This window comes from Lutjanus erythropterus, chromosome 16 (assembly GCF_056507025.1).
Source record: "Lutjanus erythropterus isolate fLutEry1 chromosome 16, fLutEry1.hap2, whole genome shotgun sequence".
Taxonomy (NCBI): domain Eukaryota; kingdom Metazoa; phylum Chordata; class Actinopteri; order Lutjaniformes; family Lutjanidae; genus Lutjanus; species Lutjanus erythropterus.
Window position 1 is genome coordinate 30,603,923 of NC_139332.1, and position 12,182 is coordinate 30,616,104.

Sequence of the window (12,182 nt, forward strand, 5' to 3'; positions counted from 1 at the left end):
ACTCTTTATGATTCTCTTCAGTTTTCCTTTTAGTAAACTGCAAAATGAGAAAACATGTTTTAAATTCAACATACCTTGTGCATCATTAATCAAGCTTGTCATATTTGGAAATCTTGACTGAAATCCTATATAAACAATATGATATTATACCGACTGTCTTTGTAATTTAATGGTGGTTTGGCGCTTTTGATGGTACACCATGTGTTAAGTGGTATGAATTTCAATCAGGATGAGCTGTTTTTCAGGCTGCACAGGTGGATAATGTGAGCTAAGATGGATTCACCCGCCATCTGTGCATGCATGTATGGAAGCCAAATGATTCATGGTTCTTTCTGCTTTACTAAACATATATTGTGTAACAGAGGACGACAACGGGAGCTGGGTTCAAAACCCAACATGCTGCCTGCACATTTAGCAGGATCCATTTTTATCCCAGGAAGAAGATTTTGGATTAGATCACCACAGGAATCCCTGAAAACTTGGTATTTCACCCATGTGGGCGTGGTTTTGCAGGATGAAGCAGTGCTCACTTTTGCAGGTACACACATACACTATAGTATGTTTATTTACATCTAAGGAGATTTAAATGGTTATGATACTCTCCTAATTGAATACTGATGCCTCTATATGACCTACAAATACTATGCTTACCATTGAGTTGGATTCTCCTTGAAATCAGATAAAAATGAGCCTGTTTACATTTTCCCAGCCTAATTAGCATCTTAGCCAATTAAAAAGAAGGAGGAGGGGATTTTTATGAGGACAGTTTTTATTTTTGATGTTATATTTTGTGGTTATTGCAGTGGAAACACTACCACTCTTGTTCACAGGGGCCTCAAAAATCAATATATGTCAAGGCATACAGAGTATGTTTTTTTTATCATTTGTACATTTGGACCTACATGGAAAATGATGATCTGCCTTGAAAGCCTGTTTGGGCTGGAAGATGCTTACCTCTATATCAGAATCAGACTGTACAGCTGAGTAGATTTTTGTTGTTGTACATAATTTGGTGCATGTAAATGTCAAATTAAGGATAGTGTCTGTGATTGGTCAGTCTATTGTTATATAGAAATAACAGAAAGTTGTAACTGACCAATCAGGATCAAGTTTTAACAAAGCTGTGTAATAATATATTTTAGCTCACTTTGTTGTACACTTTTTTAGTATCATGTTAAGAAGGTCAATTTGCGAATTTATCAACAGTCAGGTAAAAGCCATTTGAACATCTGTTCGCAGTACAAGGAGTAAAATTTAATTTAAAAAAGTCTGTCTAATTCTCTATGTCTAATCTTTGGGTTAAGGCAAAGATTAGGTAAATAAACAGATTTTCAGGTTATGGTTTTGCTAAGTCAGGGGTCTTCCACATTTTTCAATCCACGGATCCCTTAGCCGAGGGTCTTCTCTCGGTTGCTGTCGGCAGCAGCTGTAGCACTTCTGCTTCTGTTAACTGCGTTAGCCTCACCTTTGCACTTACCCCAGTGGTTCCTGAGATGAAGGGTATGTCTCTTTTTTGTGAAGTTGTGGCTCACAAGAGTGTCCGTACACTTACAGTAATAGCGCAGCTTATGGACAGGGGCAGTAAAATGATTTATAAACTAGTTCACATGAATGCATGAAGCCTCTTGTCGTTGTTGTGTAAATTAAATTTTAAGGTTAGGCCACTTCTAAAAAGGAGTTGAATAGGCCTCCAGTCCTTTGAGTTTCGATGAGGCTTAATTACTGTCCTTTATCTGTGCTATTAATTAATCAGTGAACACTGATACATCTGATAGATTTTATGTCTGGGTAGCATCTAAACATAGCACCTGGTCTGCTGTGGGAAATAAAAGTCAATAAAAGATCTCATCTTATGAGCTTCTCAGAAAAATAGCATGAGCAGCGACGGACAGAGTTCATCAAGAAGAAATCAATGGATTGATCTGAAAGGAGGAGACAAAATAATAAAGACCTTATGTATTATCTCTTTAATCAGGATGAAAAGTGTTTGTTTTGGCTGGCCTGGCCTGGCTGGCTGTGGTCTGCTGTAGGTGGAGGGGAGCTTGCTGAGGGAAAGGCCAGTCGACCTTCAGTGGTAACGCAGCAGAAAATGAGATAATTACAATGCAAGGCACTTCTCCATTACCCTTTCCCTCCGGATGGCTTCTCCCTTTCTCTCACTTCACAAGCATTTCATCGCACTTTGATCTCTCCCCGCTGCTCTTTTTTTTTTCATCTTCTTCTTCTTCTCTTTATTGCTGCCTCCTGGTTTCTCTCCTCTCTCGCCGTCTCACCCCCTCTTCATCTTTCTCGCTCTCGCTCACTATATGCATGTGTGTGTGTGTCTCTATCAGTCGCTCACCCGTGACTAACCAGGGGGATGGATGTCAAGGACGTTGTGCTGCTTGTCTCCCAAAGATAATCCCATTAAACTCAGGAATTTAATTATAGATTATCTCACACTCACACTCTCACATATACTCACAGACATACACACATGTACACCCAGAAACATGCACACAGGTGCAGAGTAATACACATAAATTCATGCAAATAAACTGGTACACCAAGATAATACTCGCCCATGCAGAGGTATTTTATCATACACAGAGGTAACACACAAAGACATGGACACACACACACACACACACACACACACACACACACACACACACACACACACACTCTGGCTTCACCCTGTTGCCCTGTCAATGTGTATCAGTGTCACCCTCCAGTCGGCATTAACAACTTCACCAGTCTGTTTTTAGAGCAGCAAGGACGCAGCTCAACATGATTTTGCAGTGAACAAAGGAAGGAAAACAAATGCACAGAACTGAAACACAGTCAGTTTATTGTCAACAGCCAAACAGGAGGAATGTGAAGGAATTTTTAGGCACATAGTTCACAGTGAGTAAGGCTCTGACTGTGGTATTTTAGCATCAGTAGGTCTTTATGGTAATTTTGTGGAAGATTAAAGCTACTACAAGGAGTTTGTAGCTGGTTATGAAACTGTCTCAGTTTATTACTGATGCCTCTATATGATCAACATAAGCAAACAAGACCATCAGCAAGAAGACTGTCTATTTTTATATAGTTATTCTACATGCCTGCCACAGGGTCAGACTCTCAGTGAAATAAGATGAAACGAGTCTGTGTTTACATTTTCTCAGGCGAAGTTATAGTGTGTGTGGTACATTAGCCAGTTAAAAAGAAGCAGAAAGAGATTTTTCTTTAGATAAGTTTAAGTTACAGACTTGCAATTCATACACTACATAGTACTGATTATAATATGAATATTTAAGCTGCAAGCAGTGATGATCAGGCCCTTGCACTCCAGCGCATTGGGGCACGTAGCGGTCATGGTCTTGTCGTCAGGTGCCAACTGTTTGGCAAGGCTCCATTTTGCACAGTTCAGTGTCACTTCCTGTCTTCACAAAGTGGTGCTAAAGATCACTCGGGGGGGGGGGGGGTCTGGTGCCATGCAATGACCCTTCCGTTTGTCGAAAACTCTTATCCATAGTCAGTGTATTACCTACAGTAGCTGGCAGTCGGCGCGCCCCCACTTTGAAGAGGCAGACCATGCAGCAACCCTCAGGGCTGAAAAGTGAGGCCAATGCAGAAGTGCCAAAAACTGCAGTTCCTCAAATGGCAACTTGAGGCTGGCTCCAAAAGTGAGTTGATCCAAATAGACCCCCACATTTAAATGGCCAACTTTACAGCAGGAATAAACATGTATGGTGAGTTCTTTTTTTAATATATAATTCACCTGTTTAAACTTTCCAAAGGCTTAAAGTTAAGGGAATCCTGCTTTGGTCGACGGGTTGGTGCTGTCACAGGTATTTGGCCTCTAGGTGACCACTTTATTGGGCTGCCTCAGCTCCATTCACGCTCCACCTCTTTGCCCGTTTTTGGATTAGACAGGAGTTAGGTGGAGTCAGGCACTACCAAGATGGTGACGGCTGTAGCCACCACACAGAGACTTCACAGTTGTGAAAAGAAATTGCAGTTCAGTCTGTCAGGGTACCAGTTCTCTCATAAAGGATGAAAATGGGTTTCTAAAACCCTGAACTCCTCATGACTTTAACCAAAAGATACACCAGCAATTAGGCTACTTTGTTAAAAATGGGGTGAGAGATTCTGGATGAAGATAGGTGATTGTTGAGCCTCATTCCCAGGTAATTAATTACTGATGCTTTGGGTTGGTGACTAAACAAAATAATTAGACTCTTTTCGAATGAATGCAAAGGCTGAAAAATAATCCAAAAACAAACCCAGTGAGACTCAACAATCCAACCCAAATGTAGCTACGGTCACTAAATGCTGGTTTTGGCGTCTGTACAGGTGCGATGACACAAAATCTGGCAACCTCATTGTGATGACAAGACTTTGGGAAGCTGTGCTGAGTCACTGTGTCTGGCTGTTTCTCACCAAGAAATAGTTTGAGCATGTCACACCAACAAAAACCCAGCAGTCATTTTTACATTTGGCTGTTTACAGATTAAACAAAGGACATATGTGTTAACGACTGAGGTTTAGACTTGGTGATAAGTGAATATTTAAGAGCCAGTGCACCCATTACCCCCTTTTATACAATAGTCCAAAAAATCTCCAACTGAGCTGAAAGCCCATTTGTCTGACTGCGTGTTGTCATGAAAACAACTGTCGGTTGCTCAAACTTACGTACGTAACTGAACTGATGTCACTAACATACTTAACACAAACCATGATCTTTTCCTAAACTTAACCAAGTATTCTTGTTGCCTAAACCTTACCAAACTGTGACTGTTTCACGTTAACCATGTGTTTATTGTTTCGGTTTACGGTCTTTACGGTTACATTGCTCAGTGTAGAGTGACGTAGATGAAACACAAGAGCTGAAACTTGCTTACCAACTCCTCCTTTCAGCCTCTCTCATCAGTCAACTGATGGCACATGTGGTCCTGAGTCCATCCATCCATCCATCCATCCATCCATCTTCAACAGCTTATCCGAAATCAGGTTGCAGAGGTAACAGTTCCAGCAGGGGACCCCAGACATCCCTTTCCCTGGCTACATTAGCCAGCTCTGACTGGGGATCCTGAGGTGTTTCCAGGCCAGGGTGGAGATATAATCCCTCCATCTAGTCCTCGGTCTGCCTCATGGCCTCCTCCCAGCTGGACGTGCCTGGAACACCTCCCTAAGAAAGCGACCAGGTGGCATCCTTACGAGATGCCGGAACCACCTCGAAATGGCTCCAAACTAAGGAGCTACAGTGAAGACTGAGGTTAAAAACATGGTGTAAATGATGTCTTTCAAGGCTTTAGGGGACTTGAACGAGCAGTATGGAGGCATTCTATGTTCTTTATTCGGTTGTTTTTTTTAAGTTTGAAGACTCGTCACCATTCACTTAAATTGTTTGGGAGACTCTGCAATGCTTTTTTCTGTGAAACTCCAGCAGTGTTTTGTGGACTAAAAAACTAAACTCGACATTCAATCAACATGAGGGTGAGTAGATAATGACTGAATTTTTTCATCGTTGGGTGAAGTATCCCTTTAAGTGCCCTGCTCAAGGGTACGTTGAGGATCGGCAGCCATCATGGGTGAACCAAGCAGCCTGGCAAATGAAAATAAATCTATAATTTGGTGGTGTCTTAGTACAGCACCTTCTCTGCTTTCAAAGAGATTTCTGCTGCTGCATTGTTTCCAGTGTTCACACACACACACACACACACACATGCACACACACACACAGCATCATCATGTCTGAGTGTGGTGGAGAAGGATGGATTATGTAACTGTATATACATCGACTGAACCCCACTGCAGCACCAGAGAGGAAGACAGGGAGACAGAGAGAGAGAGAGGAAGAGAGAGCCGGTCCTCCCTTCATCTATTTTTACCTCCCCTGTCGAGCGACGAGCCTCTGCACCCCATCCTTATCCCTTCATCCCACCCCTTCGTCCATCTCCTCCTTTTTAATTAACCCTCCTCTTCTCCTCCTCTTCCTCTCTCCATCTCCCTCTGAGTCATCTCCCCTCCCCCCTCTGTCACACATCTCACCCCCTCCTCCCCTCCCTGTTTTCCTCTCCCTCTCCCTCTCTCCTGCTCTGCCTCTCCAGTATTTTCTCGGTCGCCGTGAAAGGCAGAACACACACACACACAGGCGGCAGGTAAAGGCAGGAAATCCTCGCTTCCTCTTTTTATCCACTCAAGACATTTTGTGTGTGTGTGTGTGTTTTTTTTTTTTGTTTTACATCCACTGTTTTTTTTTTCTTTATTCTCATATTGATTGGCTGGTGCTCAGTGCAGGAAGGATGCAGAATGATGCTGCTGTGTGAGTGTGTGTGAGATAGAAATGCTTCAGTTGGAGGTGTTACTGTGTATGTGTGTGCATATATGTCTGTGTGTGCATATGAGTGAGTGTGATTTAGCCTTATGCATTTTCTCTGATTTCTTGGAAGATGGCTGTTGTGTGTGTAAAGAGACAAGAATTCCTGTGTGTGAATATATAGTATATGTCACTTATAGTATGTGTCACTTTTAGGTGTTAATGTACGTGTGTGTGTTTGCATGTGTGTGAATATGATTTTGCATGGCTGTCAAATGTGTGTGTATGTGTGTGTGCAAAAGAAGGAAGGAAAAATGTGTTTGTGTGTGTGTATGTGTGCTTTAGCAGCAGGGAAATTTTGTGTGTGAAGTGGAGCCTGCAGTCAAGTGTGTATGTGTGTGTTTGATGGTTGATGACTTTTAATATGGCAGACACAGGAATGTTTGTTTGTGTATTTTAACACATTTTCTCTGGGATTTCTTGGAAAATGGCTGTCAAGTGTGTGTGTATTTTTGTTTGGGTGAGTGTTTTGGCTCAAGGAATATTGTGTGTGTGTGACATTTTCTTGCATGGCTTTTAATTGATTTCTTTTGTTTTCTGACAGATGAGTGTGCATTAATGTGCGTTTTGGCTGCAGGAATGTTATTGTTGTGATATAATATCATGGAGTCAATTGACCCTTCCCAAGTCCCGCCCACTGTTGTTCTGTGCTCAGTTGAGCTTGTTACCTGGCGGAACCTCAGTCAACTTCTTTTAGTGTTTCTTATGTGCATTTTTTCTTCTCTCACAAGAGACAGAAGTCATATCCCGCCTTACTTTGCCTCTGATTGGCTAGTATTCATTGCCTTCTTTGGTTTTGATGATTTGGGTTGGGTGGGTTCAGGCATGAGCGTTCTGGCAGGGGTCCTCATCCTGCGACTTTGGAGCCTCTTCAGTGGCTCCCTGTGGCTTTAACAAAACAAAATTACAAGAAAATGAATAACGGTTGTTTTTTTTTTAACAATTTATTTTTCATTAATCATTATTGTAAACCTAAAAGTGATTCTTATTCTCCAATTCTAAAAGTCTGTAGCCTGCACACATTTCTAAAAGAAAATATTTTAATATTTCATCAACTAAAATGTGCATCATAGCCGACATCTAACTCAGCGCCTTTTCCTCTAAATTTTGCTGGGAGCTTGTCATGTCATGATATTTTTTTTTTTTTAGATTTTTGTTTACTTATTCATTTATTTTGGCAAGAAACAGCTCATTCTATAGTAAAGGTTGCTGATGCCTGGGTTAGTGAGGGTCATTACTTTGCCAGCCAGATCTACACACTGATCTGTGAACTGAAATGAATGAATGAAATGGCAAAATGATTATGCCTATTTTGGAATTATTGATCGCATATCGTACAGCTGTTAAAAAAAGATAATTATGAGACATCTGGTGACATTGCAGCATATCTAAAAACAAAAATAGAAAAACTGACTGAGGATCTGCTCAGCATGCTCAACTGTTATTGGCGCACAGAGCAAAAAGGGGCGGGACTTAGGAAGGGGTCAATTATGGTCAAGTGTGTGTGTGTGTGTTTGATGGTTGATGCCTTATATTTCATATAGCAAGCATGGTAATGTTTCTGTTTGTGTGATTTTGGGTGCATGTGAAACCTGAAAGCATCAGTCTGTGTATGTGTGTGTGTGTGTGTGTGTGTGTTTGTTTATGTGTGTATTGACAGCAGGAACGTGGTCGAGTCCTCCGGTATATCAAGTGTGTGTGTCAGAGAGTTGATATCTAAGATGGAAGGCGTTGAAATGTGTGTGTTTATGTGTGTGTTTGATATCTGCATCTTTGGCACTCTGTGTGACGCGTGGGTGGATGTGAAGTGTGTGTGTGTGTGTGTGTGTATCAGAGTACTTGTGATAATTGCAAGCTGAAGCTATATGTGTGTGTGCGAATGTGGACCGATTATTAGCATGTGTGAGACTGCTCCACTTCCTCTGTGTGTGTGTGTGTGTGTCTGCCATACGTGCAGTGATCAGCCTTCTGTTCCCCTTCTTCATCCTCCTCTTCCCTCTCTTCATCCCTCCATTCCTCCTCTGTTCTGCAGCCAAATCGGGTCATTTAATTATTTATCTCTCTCTCTCCCCCTCCTCCTCTCTTTGCCTCTCTATGTCTCTCGCCCTGCCTTGTTTTCACTCACTCTCCATTTCATCCTCCATCACTCCCTCCCTCTCTCTCTCTCCCTCTCTCTCTCTCTCTTTCTCTCTTTCCTCCTGGCCATTCTCTATGTCTCTCTCTCTCTTTCTCTTTGAATATATTAATATCTAAATCCATCTTTCACCACTCACTCCTCCTCTCTGTCTTTTGCTCTTTGATCCTCTCTGCCTTCATTTGTCTCTCTCCCTCCATCCATTAGCCACTTCATATGTCTCTCTTCCTTTCTCATCACATATATTTAGTTGGACTGGATGCTTGGTACAATTTTCAGTTGAACAATCCAACACTGACTCCTAAAATCATCTTCATCTTTGCATCTTTGCCTTTTCTCAGTTAATTTTATCTGCTAGGCTGCGCTGACTTTGTGTAAATGTGATTAAAAAAAAAGAAACTTGTTTATTCATAGATCTTTAGAGAGTAGGGTTAAGTTATTTCAGATGTCCAAGGAATGGTCACATTCATTTTCTTCACAGAAGAAAATGTTTGTTTTTTTTTTTTAAATCAGCAACCAGCAGCTTAATAGGTCGCTCTGTTGTTATTGCTCAGTCTACAAAAATTTCCCACCCTTTTTCCAGTTTCTGCCCTAAGAATTCGAAATTCTGCAGGGATGAACTGTAAAAGTGTGTGTTCGTATGTAACTTCCAAATGGATTCACAAACTCGCACAAGATTTTGTGGAAAGGTTGGTCATGAGCCAAAGCCAGTGTACATAGAGAAGTGAACTGCGACTGTCAAGGTACATTTCCTGGTGGAAACACTTTTGTTTGTAGAGCTAACACTGAACAGAGGCCAAAGCTTAAGAGTTCATATACTTGACAGTACATACAGTATGTATGTTATGTTATGTTTACTTTAGTTTGATAACAGTCAAGGTCAAATTACCCACTTTTTGTCATGGTTTTAATCAGCAGATGGTGTTCGTTCAGTTGTCACTAGAGGTAGCAGTTTACTTTTTTAGTCTGGATGAAGTCAGCAACTATCATGCCATGTTTTGTACCTAAACCTGGTGCAAAGGTCTGGCTCCTATCATACACATTCTGCCATAGGGGAAAAACTGCCCTGCCTTATTTGCATTTCTTTAAATTAATCACAAATGTCTTAGACCAGCAGTGTGCATCCAGTGAGTCAGAGTACTCCTAGGCATGTGCCGCCCCTGAACATGTGCAGCGGTATTTCCTCTGCCGGCCCCGCCAGTGTGTTCCCACTTTGCCCTCAGACTTTACATTGATTTTTAAATCACTTTTCTCAGCTCAAGAGAAGTTTTAAATATATTAAATCTCACTGGATCGGAAATTCAGAGTAAGAATCATATTTGACCTTGTTCTCAGTTTGAGGTATCTTCTCAACAGTTTTACAGATGTCTCTTTTGTAACGGTGGCTTTTGGGGGGAAAGCATTTTGGGGTGTGAGGGATTTTTTTGCAGCAACGCCTGGAGTGGTCACCGGGCAAAATTGTAAGCAAGGTTGAGTGTCAATGCTGTATCCAGTGTCTTCATTATACATCCCGTAACAAACGCTACAGTGAACTCTGCATCGCTTTAGCTGAGCTTGCTCCACCTCTAATTAGCTTGTCTACAGAGGAAGAGTGGCTGAGACTCATGGGTATTATAGTATTTAGAGTAATTAACAAGATGACGACAAAGAAACAAAGCCCATAAGATAAACCATAATATTGTTGAATTATCCAGGAGATATCCATGTTTGTGTGTTGAAGAACATTGAGGATATCATCTAAAGAAAACAGTGTTGAAGAAATAATTGACAAAGCATCCGCTGATCTCCCTTTGCAACGCTCTAAAATTTCATCATTTTATTAGTTATTTATTAGTTAGCTTTTTATTACCCAAATGTGTTGCAATCCAGCCCATGATTTGCACTTTAAGCACTTTTATGTTTCAGAGAAAACAACTGGGTTGCAGATAAAGATCAAAAAGAAATGTAAGTTTCCCGAACAAATTCTGAGAAGCACTGATGCAATATGTGTTCATCTGATGAAATTCATGGGGGTCCTCCGCCGAGCTTACAAGAGACAGAATGGTAAAAATGACTGAAGGAGTGATGAGATATTCTGACATTCAGCTCAATATACTAAGCTAAATAAGTGCCAAATTTGGTGCTTCAATCACAAAATGAACAAGAGGTTGGCTATGCCACCCCACTAACATAATTATAGATTTGTTACTTACATGCTTGTACATGTACTATTATACATTTAAGAAAACAATGTTTGCTTTGTATCCACCATCAAAATAATACTAAAACAATTGTTTTTACTGATTAATGTAACATGACCAATTATTTTGTAAACATCCATAGAATTGTGAGTGAGTATTTTATGTGGTTCGCAGAAACAGGGGTCCTAGTATGCCTGAATATTAATCTATTACTAGATTATTGTCTGTCAGGTCCAGTGGAATAGGACGGTTTGACTAACTGCTGATGGCCATTTTGAAAAATGGCTGCCACGCCCACCAGGTGAGTTTGTGATACAAAAAAACAAAAGTCTGATCAATTGAAGTCACAAATGTATGAGAAAAAATACCCACCTTCCCTCGGCTTCTAAACTTGTATTTTATTTTATTTTATTTTTAACCACAATGGCCCTAATTCACTTTTCAGACTTAGTGAAGGAAACATCACAGAACTCTTTTCACAGTCTGAGTAATACTCCTAACGAAGAGTAAACTGATCATGGTCTGTAAAAGTGGTGGAGTGTCCCTTTAACGTTTAAGAATCAAACTGAATCAAATTGAAATTAATCAGGAACTCATATATCCACCGTTTCTAGACATTGCTCGTTTCATTTTTTCTTTTCCTGCTTATCTATGACATTTTTATCTTCCCTCTTCTCTTCTATGTCTCTCCCTCTCTGCCGTCCTTCCTCTTTCCCTTCATCCTCCTATAGCCTTCATGTCTTTCTCTGCCTCCCCAATAAGAAACACTGTATAATATAATGATAATATATATCCTTGCATGCCTTCATCTCTCTCGCCCTCATTCACTCTCTCCCTGGCTCGCTCGTGTTTTTTTTTTTTTTTTCAGTGCTGGTATATTTTCTGCTGAGCACTGCAGTCTCTGGTAGGTGTGGTGTGGTGCGTTCATGGGTGTCCTCTCTCTCTCTCTGCTGCTGCTGCTGCTGTAGAGCTTACGTAACTCACAGCAACGTGCACAAACAGCACCGGGCGAGAGACACAGACGGAGATGGAGAAAGAGAGAGGGGGAGAGAGGGATGGAGATGAACTCACTGAGGTGGTGACAGATAGGAAAGGATGTTTATCGATAGGAGATAAGTGTGAGCAGCAAATATTGAGAAACACCTTGCTGGTGCTGTGCATACATGAGTGACATTTAAATAGCCAGTGGTGGAAGAAGTATTGACATCCTTTATTTACAAGTACTAATACCACACTGTGCAAAATGCTGCACTCCAGGTGAGCGTCCTGCATTCAAAACCTTATGAAAAGGTGATGCAATTTACATGTATTAATCGCTTTTTATTGCCAATGTGTGAATGCACTGAAACAGAGCTGAGAGCAGTCCCAGTGGAGCTGACTGGGTGCAGCACCAATCGGGAAAAGGTGAGGAGAAGGCCCCGCCACCCCATCAGGACCACACGCCCCAATTAGCAAACACAAATACGCTACTTAAAAGAGTTAAACACAGGAGAGAAACTAAACATCAAACCTCAGATATAAG

At 41.2% G+C, this 12,182-nt stretch overlaps 1 protein-coding gene across 2 annotated transcripts in view; it reads left to right on the forward strand.

The window, feature by feature from the left end:
- Window positions 1-5,891: 5,891 nt before the first annotated feature.
- Window positions 5,892-12,182, forward strand: part of LOC146313364 (gamma-enolase) — a 32,399-nt gene continuing 26,108 nt past the window's right edge. Inside the window, exon 1 of one of the 2 annotated variants that reach the window (XM_084738330.1) lies at window positions 5,892-6,128. The gene's annotated coding sequence lies outside the window, so the exon portion shown is untranslated. The remainder of the gene's footprint in view (window positions 6,129-12,182) is intronic. The other variant, XM_084738329.1, reaches the window with a different exon arrangement.